A 10,942-nucleotide genomic window follows, 5' to 3' on the forward strand; every position below is an offset into this window, starting at 1 on the left:
TGTTTATAATCATAAAACTGACATACAATGATGTATTTTTTGAACAGTTTCATCAATTGTTTAAGTTATAAAATACAATAAATAAATGATAGTTACCTAGTCAGATTCCTGAAAAAGACCATTGAATAAGCATAGTAAATCATTGATTTATGGATGATTGATGGGGGTGGGGCAACTTCAACCGACAGGTAGAATTCAAGACTGTAGAGTGATTGTGGCCTTTTGTAGAAAAAGAATGGGCATGCTATTTAATGATAGAAATGGATATGCTCACAGAGTGTTATTTATAAATATGACCCTTTTCTCATTCCTGTAGGCCTTTCCTAGAAAATGCAAAGATAAATAAATTCTCATCTACTTAATTTAATGGAATGAAAATATACAGTGAAATAGCTTCCCGAAAGGTCAAGTTGCTCTGACTGGACCTTCTTCCTTTGGGAGTCACATTTGCTTTAAAATAAAATAAATGGCTTTTCACTTATCTTGCTAAGTGTTTGACAACACCAAAGGGGCCCTCCTTCCCCGCTGAGAAAAGGTCCTGAGATATAAGACCTCCTGATTCCTCTGGAGGCTTGACTTTTTCACATTTTACAAATCAAAGGTTATATTTGTAAAGACGCCCTGGCATGCTTTTGGCCAGCTGGCTAGACATCTAAAGACTCAATAAACTCTTGGTTTGTTTAATAAAGCATTGTGAAATGGCTCAGAGGTTAAGAGCACTCACTGGCTGCTCTTCCAGAGGACCCACCTGACAGTTCACAACTGTCTGTAAAACTTCAGTTCCAGGGATCCGATGCCTTCACTGGGACATACATACAGACCAAATACCAGTGCACATTAAGTAAACAGACAAACAAGTAAATAAGTAAAGTAAAGCGTGGTCATTTGTAACTTTTTTTTTATATTTATTTATTTGCTCATTATGTATACAGTATTCTTTCTTCAGTCCAGAAGAGGGCACCAGGCCTCATTACAGATGGTTGTGAGCCACCATGTGGTTGCTGGGAATTGAACTCAGGACCTTTGGAAGAGCAGGCAATGCTCTTAACCTCTGAGCCATCTCTCCAGCCCCCATTTGTAACTTTTATACATGCCTTCTTTGTTTCCTTTTTTAAGAAAAAATTTGTATTATTTTGTGTTTGTAACATAGACTCATTTTATAAACCAGACTGTCTTTAACTGTGTAAACTGGGCTGGCCTCCACCTCATAGCAAGCCTGCCGAATCAGCCTCCTGAGCACTGAGATTAGAAGGGTAAGCCACTATGCCTGGCTTACTAGATACTGTTTTAAACAGAGAACCATCTCGACACATGGATACAACTTAGTGTCAGGGTTACAGGTAGCCACCAGAGATGGCCTCTCAGACAAAGGCCAATTGAAATTCTTTATTCCAGCTGGCTGGGGCTGCACCCTGGTATTTGGGTGTGGCTCCAAGTGTCCCGAGCACGGGGTTTTTAAAGGTAAAGACCACATCCCGACATCTCAGTCCGTAGCTACAAAGGGTTGGAAGGTTGGACTATGCAGAAGCAGCTAAATTTAGTTACCAGCTATAGGGGGTTCTTAAGCACAAACAGGCTTAAGACAAATTAGCTAGGACATCCTGAGCTTGGGTTCCTAGAATGGAGTTGGGAAATTTTTTATAGGATTCTCCATCCAGGAGATCAAATTCTAGTTAAACCTGAAATGGCCTCAACAAGAATAGAATATGGAACAACCCTTGCATTGTCTTGCCGAGTCACAATAGACCATACAGTTTCAGTGGATGCAAGAATTGACTTCTTCCTGTATCACCTGATATTACAAAGGATATGGGGTAGTCATATATTGACTTTCCAAGTTTGCTTTTATAATTAAGATGAAAAAACAACACAAGATAAAATAGGAATGCTATTTTTTGCGCCATTATAAATCTCTCAGTGTAGGGTTGTGCCTTGTAAACGGTAGGTGATAGAGGTGATAGACAGGAAGGCTGACAAATCCTCTTCTTTTGAACCATCTACATATATTTTATGTGTCTAGCTATTATTGTAAATATGGCTCAAGATATTAAACAGATGCTAGAACAATTACAAGGCATATTTGAGGCCCTGAGTTTGATCCCCAGCACAAACAAAACAAAAAGCAAACCAAAAAAGAAACAAAAAATTTAAGTATATAAACTAGAAGATAAAATCTTGTGAGGTGTGGTTATACTACTCTGCTTTTCACCGCCTTATTTTTAAATAATGTTTAAGCTGTCTATTAGCCCATTCCATAATTGATTGACTAGTCCACTGCCAGTTTACCCTTGTTCGAGTCCAGTGATATTGTCTGGGTCCAACAAGTAGCTGAAGTGACACTGGAGCCATCCTGGAAAGAGCCCTTCAAGGTGATACTTTCCACTCCTATGGTGATGAAGGTAGCTGACACTACACCTCAGATCCAACACGCCCAGCTCCAAAAGATCAGAAGCCATGGTTGTTACTGTCAAATGGACTGTCTCCAGACTATGGATCTATTGAAATTAATGTTTCACTGGGCCCCAGCTCCTTCCGCTCCTTGCCCCTCTTTGTCTTCTTGAGTTTTGTTTGTTGTGAACACAAACTCATGTTCCAAGCCCAATAACACTGAGTCCTGGGCCTGGGAACTGAGGAAGACAGACAGGGCAGACATTAATTTGCTAGTGTGACTACAAACCAGCAACCCATGTTCCATCTTGACCTTTCCTATGCTGATATGTACTTTAAGTGTCTGGTTGTATGGAGAAAAGAAAAATATGGAAATTTATCTTTTGAAGCCAGAGTAAATAGTTTACAGTTCTATGCATGCACTGTGTTTGGGACTCCTAATTGCCAGGAACAAGAGAGTTTCCATTACAAAAACCAGATATGTAAAAGCAAGATTTCCTAAAAATTTCCTTAGAAAAGATTCTGACCTCTGAAAACCAAGAAAAACTTGCGGAATCAGACTCTATGCCACAGAAAAAGACCCTGGGGATAGAGTTAATCATTCCCAGCCAGAAATCAGCCAGTATTGCTGGTTATGTATAGACACTCGACCCTTGTACTACACAGGAATATGAAGTAACCAAACTGTCAGTACTCTGACAAAGAACACTTACTGTGACTAGGGAAAGCCCAAATTAATATTAGAGGAACTAACCTAGGTACTTCCCCTTATTCTGATGGCTGCAGTTCTGCTTTACGGATTAATTCATTAATATTACCAAGACCCTAAGACTACTTGGTGGGCATGTACCAATGGTTTCACTAAATATGCCCCTTCTGATGCTTTCTAAACTAAGTGGACTGGTCGATCAGAATCCAGAGGTATTAAGTTTCCATTTCTGAATGAAAACAACAGTTAAATTCCCTTACCAAAAGGATTCTACAAAATTGAAAAGGCTTAGACTTACTTCTTGTTTTAATTAGGTTTTTCTATTGCTGTGAAGAGACATCATGATCATGGCAACTCTTATAAAGGAAAATATTTAATTGGGGCTGGCTTACAGTTTCAGATGTCTAGTCCATTATCCTCATGGTGAGACGTGGTGGCATGAAGGCAGACATGGTGATGTAGAAGGAACTGAGAGTTCTTTATCTTGGTCCTCAGGCAAGAGATAGTCTCAGGAAGAGACTATCACATTGGGCATATCTTGAGCATATATAAGACCTCAAAGCCTGGCTCCACAGTTACATACTTCCTCCAAGAAGGGTCACACCTACTCAAACAAGGCCACAACTCCTACTAGTGCCACTCCCTATTAGCAAAACATTAAAATATATGAGTCTGTGGGGGCCATACCTATTCAAACCACCATACCATGAGATAAAGGAAACCATGTATGACTTTAGAAAAAGAAAGAAAATCCATTATTTCTAAATTAATGATCAGGAGTAATAAAAAAAATCTGGCCATGGTGGGGAAAATAATTGGTACTAGTCTTTGTTTTCTTAGCCCCCATGGATAGCTACTCAACAATCAACCCTGGCTGGGCATTCAATTCTTATTTTGATTAGATTACCAGCAGCGCCTTAAACTAAACTAAACTAAACAACTAAACTAAACTAAACTAAACTAAACTAAACTAAACTAAACTAAACTGCACTGCATCTTAAACTAAAACAGGATCAATGCATGAATTGGCTCCTTCACTAAGACCAGTGGGGAAGGTAACAGGACCCTAGATCTTAGGAGACCCTGAGACCTTAACATTACTGACCCCATGATGAACATGCTATTCAGGTTGTAAAAACTCAGTGTGTAGACAGCACTGCCTGCCAAAACCAAAACAAAAGCCTAATCCATCAAAGTCTGTATAGTTCCGGGATAAACTCAAAATGTATTAACCTTTCTTTTTAGCTTCTATAGTTCTGCTTCTGGCTAACTGTTCTTGTTAACTGAAGGATGTCAGCCCAGAGCATAGTTTTTGTGCTTAAGAGCTCACCCTTTGCTCAGGGATACACGAGGATCCCAAACACCCAGTGTAGTCCCTGGCTGCTTAATAAAAACTTTCTATTGACTTAAATGCATGTCTGAGCACTGTTTTCTAATGAATACCCCGCAACAGCACTGAAGCAGAGATCACAGCTGAAATCTTACTGACTTGCTACCTTTCTTAAACAGGTCTGGCTCACCCTCCCAGGGATAGTTCCTTCAACAGTGGGATGTGTTCTTCCACAGCAATCAAGAAAACTCCCCATAGACACTCCGAGGCAGGCAGTTCTTCAATAAAGGTTCCCTTTTCCGAAATGATTCTAGTTTCTGTCAAATTAACAAGAACTAACCATCACAATGTGACTAAATCTACTCGTCTGATTGCATGACACACACACACAGGTCACTCAGGTATTTATAGTACAGCTGTTGGGCTTCACAGCAAAAGGTTGTGAATTGCAAATTCATCTTAATTTAGCACATATGCCTATGCATTTTATTAATTTATAATAATACTTGAAAGCAAACAAGACATCAATATGCAGCAAATGTTAATGGGATTCTTAATTACAGAATTGAGTTAAACAAACAAATGAACACAAAAGATGTTAGATTCAATTTAAAGACATTATCCCTTATGATACTGTTTTATAGCAAAAATTTTTAACCAAGAGTACTATTGTGTTCAATAAAAATAAAATACTTTAAATAAATAGATTAATATCTAATGCTCTATCTTTATTTTTATTGTATGCAAAGCTGCCTTAAATACATATTATCAATGAAGTGGTTTTCTACCAAACCATGCCATTTCATGCTAAAAAATGTTAATATAAATAATAATATAAACCATTGACTCATAGAATACCAGAAGGCACATATAAAAACCCATATCTTTATTGCACATACTTCCCATTAACTGTAATGTATTACTAATTGACGTTCACTGGAAATTCTTGTAGACTTTATTGCTATCATGCTGTATGGCATGCCAAACCTGACTTGCATAACAAGAAGTCCTCTCCAGGAAACATTCTATTAACAATGACAATGCATTTGTCACCATGATAATGAACTCCAGGGCGGCTTGTAGACTATAAATTACCAGGACCCTTTGTGCTGCTCTGGCTCCATTTGTCATGGCTTCCATCTTCAATTCCTGGGTTTTTTTTTTTAATTATACCTCAACAGTTTTGAGCTGCATCTTTGTTCTCAAGGACTGGACTCTAGACAAAAAGCAAAATTATCAACCAACACGCAAAAAAACCCTTCTAAGTATGATTTACATTTTCACCAAGGAATAACAAAATGTCTGGTAGCTTAAGTCATATTGGAGGGTCTGTGAGATACAATCAGTCCCCACTAAGAACAAAATATATTTAGGTATAGACCAGAGCAACCATGTACAACCAGGGTTTGCAGCAGTCTCATTTTTGTGCCTTCAAATTTAATGTTCAGAAAGAGAACTAGATATAAATGTCAGGCATTAAATGTAACTACATCTGTCAAGTGTTCTCCCCACCCCATTGTATGTAAGGAATACCATGACATTTCCCTGAATTTGTGGAGAAGTGAGGAAATATTACAGCAAAAGAAAAGGAATGTTTGAGAAGCCATGCAGATTTGAAATAGAAATAGCCTCAGCTGTGTGCATCGATGTGCCTTTGGCTTGGAAGCAAACTTCAGCAATCTGTGATTTTTTTTTCTTTTTGTGAAAGAGTTAAAAATGTCCTTTCAGCTTTTTGTGGCAAACTGATTCCACATTCTTTAGTCCTACTTACATACTTCTAAATAGAGTTGTAAATAATAACAGTTACAAATAGCATTCCCAGTTGCCACATTAAGGATGTACATTTATATACAGATATTAAAAATGATGAGAACTCTTAGGTTTCTATCAAGGGAACTCAGTGATAAGAGGCTAACTTTCTTTGAACACAGGTTAGACAGACCATCAGATATCAAGTTCAGGAAACTCAAAAAGAAGAATAAGAATGGTTCTGATGCTCAGAATGGCCACAACCCAAGTGTAGTTGTTAGGATTCTTTTGAAGAACAGAGCTATCGAGCTCATGCATAACCTCCATCTCTGTCACCATAACCTTTTTGTTCATGAGCCCACTAGAGGAATGGTAGAGATGGCTGGGGAAAGAAACTGACTCTCTACAGAACAGATCATTTTATTTCCTTAATAAATAAACTCCTCCTCTGCTGAAGTTATCTTTGGATGAACATTTACAAGGAACACAGTATCCTCTCATCCTTTGCCCATTTAGAGAGATCTGTGCACACATTTCTTCCCCAAATAGTCTTTCTCAACTATTTTCCAATTATGTCCTTTCCCAGTCGCTGACAATCCAGCCAGTCCATTAACTACAGCCTTTTAGTCAGTAAACAATCTCATGTCTGACCATTTCTCCTTCCAAGCAAAATATACAAACGTGTGTACAGTCCAAGTTCTACCAAATTTGAAGACTTGCCTTCATCCCCGTCTTTCTGGATTATCCCTGTAATCCTGGAACAGCCACATCTGCATAGCATGCACAATCACCAGAAAACCACGCCCAAGTCATCTCTTCCTGAGCCAGCAAGTTATAGGACACTCACTGGGCTGGCTAGTTTTATGATAAGTTAATATAACATAAAATCATCAGAGAGAAAGGAACATCATTGAGAAAATACCTCCATGATATCAGGCTGTAGGCAAGCCTGTAGAACATTTTCTTAATTAGTGATTTATGTGGGAGGGTCCAGTCTTTTGCGTGTGTGGTCACCCCTGGGCTGTTTGTGTTGGGTGCTATAACAAAGCAGGCTGAGCAAGCCACGAGGAGCAAACCAGTAAGCAGCACTCCCCGATGGCTTCTACATCAGCTCCAGCCTCTAGGTTTCTGCCCCATTTGACTTCCTATCATGATTTCCTTCAACGATGAATAATAATTTGGAAGTAGAAGTCAAATAAACCCATTCTTTTCCAATTTTCTTTGGTCATGGTGTTCCAGCATAACCATGACAACTCTAACTAAGACACTCACCAAGAGGCTATAGATATATGCTTGGGACCATAAGGAATTGTCAAGGAGTAGAAACCATAGAAACCTGGGTAATTTACTTCTCTAAATAACTCGCTGGTGCACTCAGGACCTGCTTAGGTCCTATGATGTCTATACCACTTTCGTTTCACTATGGATTGCTGCTGTGCATGTCAGATAATGCCCACCTAATGATGGCTAGCTTAAGTAACAAGGCAATTTGTTTGGTGGCCCACTGTCAAACATTCATTTTCCACTAAGGCCCACGTAGCAGTCTAAGAGCTGTCTCTTGAAGGGAGAATGGTTGTCTGCTGATGATATTAGAAACTTTCTCCAAAATCCCAAACATTTCGTCTATGATTTACCCACAGGGGACAGCTAAAGGCTCCAAACAGCATCCCAATCTGCCACTGACACCTCAAGTACCATTGGATCTCCTAGATCATACGGTCCACGTGGTAAAACAGTCTGCACAACAGATGCACATATCGAAGAGCTTTTTCTTGCTCCAGGCTTCACTCAAAGCTTGAGGTTTTCTGAGTCAGGAATGTGCTGTCTCCAGAATCCAAATAGGGCCTCTAAGCGCTGTGCTTCTTTCTTGGTGGTGGGAGCATCCAGGTGAAATAAGTCATCCCTCATTTTCGAAGGAATATCTCTGCATGCCTCATACCACTTGACTCCTAGAAACTTTACTGAGGTAGGAGTAAAAGACCCTTAAATTCTTGTTGGATTTATTTCCCACCATTTGATGCCTGATAGGGGAGTTCAGCCAATCACATTCTGTCCGTGGGGCGTGTTGCCCTAAGGCAAAAATTTACCTATAAACCTGGCGGGTGCGCTTCCCCTCCCTCTCTTGCTTGGTTCCTGCGTTCTGGACCCGTTGGGATTCTGGTGTAAGTTTTCCTTCTGTTTATTAAAGCTGTATCTTTTGTATTAAGCTAGTCTGGTGGATCATTAATTACCGATCGACCTCGCCCCTTCAGATGCCCACATGCCTTGCCAGCATGACTGAGGTAAGGTTGCTGCCTCCTTCTCACTTGGCCCGATCAGCATCAACTCTGTGAACCAGTGTGATATTTTGTGGGAAACAGATGTGCATTGGAATTAAATTACACAACAGGACTGGGGAGTTAGTGCAACCTTGAGGCAAAACAGTAAAGGTATACTGTTGGCCTTGCCACCTGCAAGCAAATTGCTTCTGGTGGTTCTTCTGGACAGGTACTAGAAAAAAAAATGCTGTATAGATAGCTGGATATACAATGTACCGGGAGATGTGTAAAGGAAGAACACCACATCTGGTAGGGCAGATTAGGTTTTTGGCAGTAAATTTGCATTCTCCACAATCTGTCAGTCTTCTTCATTGGCCAGATAGGAGAGTTAGAGGGGGAGGAGGTGGTTACATCTTTCAAGTCCTTGATGGTGAAACTAATTTCTGCAACCAACCAAGGATATAATACTGATCTTAGTTCACTATTTTCCCTGGTAGAGAAAAATTCTAAAAGCTTCCAATATTTCTCACACTCCACAGGTTAGAGAAACAATGTGGGAATTTTTGCCAGTTTCTTTGTATATTTATTCCAGTTATGCATTCTGGAACTAGGCAAATAATTAGAGAATGCATTCAGAGATCCACTGGAGGCACTGTGAGACAGACTTCAGTCATAACCCCACTAAACACCAGCTCTCAGTAAGTCCCTGTTTTAATTAGAGGGCCATGATGCTTTTTGGGGTTTTCTAGAATTAATGCCAGTTCGGAACTGGAATCCAATAGATCCTGGAGAGTCTGATTGTTTCCTTTATCTCACTGTATGATCAACCTTGTAAAAGGCAATAGGTTCCTCTGGGAAAAATGCAAGAAAGATTAGCATTAAAACCATTTGGTCATTTGTCACAAGGACCTGGTCACTCATCCATTCAGGGGATTCTGTATCTGAAAACTGGGTCATGTCTGAAAATTGGTTCATGGCCTGAGATCCCTCAAAGGTAATATTTCTCCTACTTTTTGAGATTCTTTTTCTGCTTTTACAAATTGATCAAAATCATAGTAGGCTTGTCTGTTTCATTCCTGGAAATGCTATGATTGATTAGCCAGTACCAAAGGTCTATAAAAGTCCTTCCTCCTTAAAACTCCCTTTACTTGTGCCACCCGTTATGAGTCAGGCCATTATAGACATTTCTTTGTCCATGCTATCCATGATAACAGCTAAAGCAAACTTAGTGATTCTTTGCTGCCACCTGCCCTCCTACCCTAGGGCCCAATTTAACCCATCACATTTGAATCCTCCAATGGAGCAGCTGTGTTTTCACTCCTAAGGTGTGACTCAAGGAAAAGAGAAAAGACAGAAGCCTCCAGATGTGCTAATGATTTAGGTTTCTAAGGTGGTGTTGAGAGACAAGAGACATAAAGAGACCATTCTCACTTCGGCAGAAGAGGTTGTTTATTTCCAACAGTGGGAGCAGACACTCAGGTGGGACAAGGGGTGTGTCTGAGGATGGAAGGGGATACAGGAAGTTTATACAGGGGGAATAGGAATGGGAAGTGAAATGGAGCTGCAGCCGGCTACATGGCCATCTGCAATCTCTACTACTTCTTGGAGTCGTTTGACCAGACAAAACCATTGTATCTTTAGAAACTGCCTTATCCCAGTTGTCAGGATGCCAGTCATAGTGGGAGTTAGGCAGTGGCAGTGAGGGGAAGGGCCCTGAGTTTCAACACAGGGTAGAGGATTTCAGCAAGCCACAGGGGAACAGAAACTCTCCCCTCTGGCAGAGTCTGTTCTGGGTTTGTGACCTTTTCACCACTTTCTGCCTTACAGGATTAGTGAATGGCTTGTCTTCTGAACTCCCATTGTGGGGTTTTATTTTGTTTTATTTGAGACAGGGTTTCTCTGTGTAGGACAGCTAGGTCTGTCCTGGAACTCATACTGTAGATCAGGCTGGCCTTGAACTCACAGAGATCTGTTTGTCTCTGCCTGTTAAGTGCTGGGATTAAAGGCGTACACCACCACCGCCCAGCTGGAAGTTAGGTTTTACCCAGCATATTCATTCTAGCTTTTCAGTTTCCACGAACCTTAAAATTCCTTCCACAACATCAGGTACCTCCAGTTCCTTTTTGGTAGACGATCTTTTGACAAACGTTTTATCCAACCAATGAAACTTTGACATCATTTCTAATTGTATGAGCTTCTACATAAACAGGGTCTCCATTCAGTGACCTCATATTGATAAACTCAGCCTGACCCAGTTTTATTTTCTTTCCACTGTTCTTACAAACCCCTAAAATCCATTATAACACTTGTCTCCCAGAGTTCTGCTTGAATGAACTAGTGAATTCCTTAAGTTCTTTAATGATGTACTGTGCCTCCTCATGACCTATATTCTCGATTTCCCCTCTAGGAACTTTCTCAGTTTTAGTTTGGTTATAGATGTAGGGGTAGCTATTGGCAGGCCCTGAGAGGCAACACTATTTCTTGCCTGGCCTTTCCTTCAGAGAACGT

The sequence above is a fragment of the Myodes glareolus genome, chromosome 21 (genome assembly GCF_982192425.1).
Source record: "Myodes glareolus chromosome 21, mMyoGla1.1, whole genome shotgun sequence".
NCBI classification, from domain to species: domain Eukaryota; kingdom Metazoa; phylum Chordata; class Mammalia; order Rodentia; family Cricetidae; genus Myodes; species Myodes glareolus.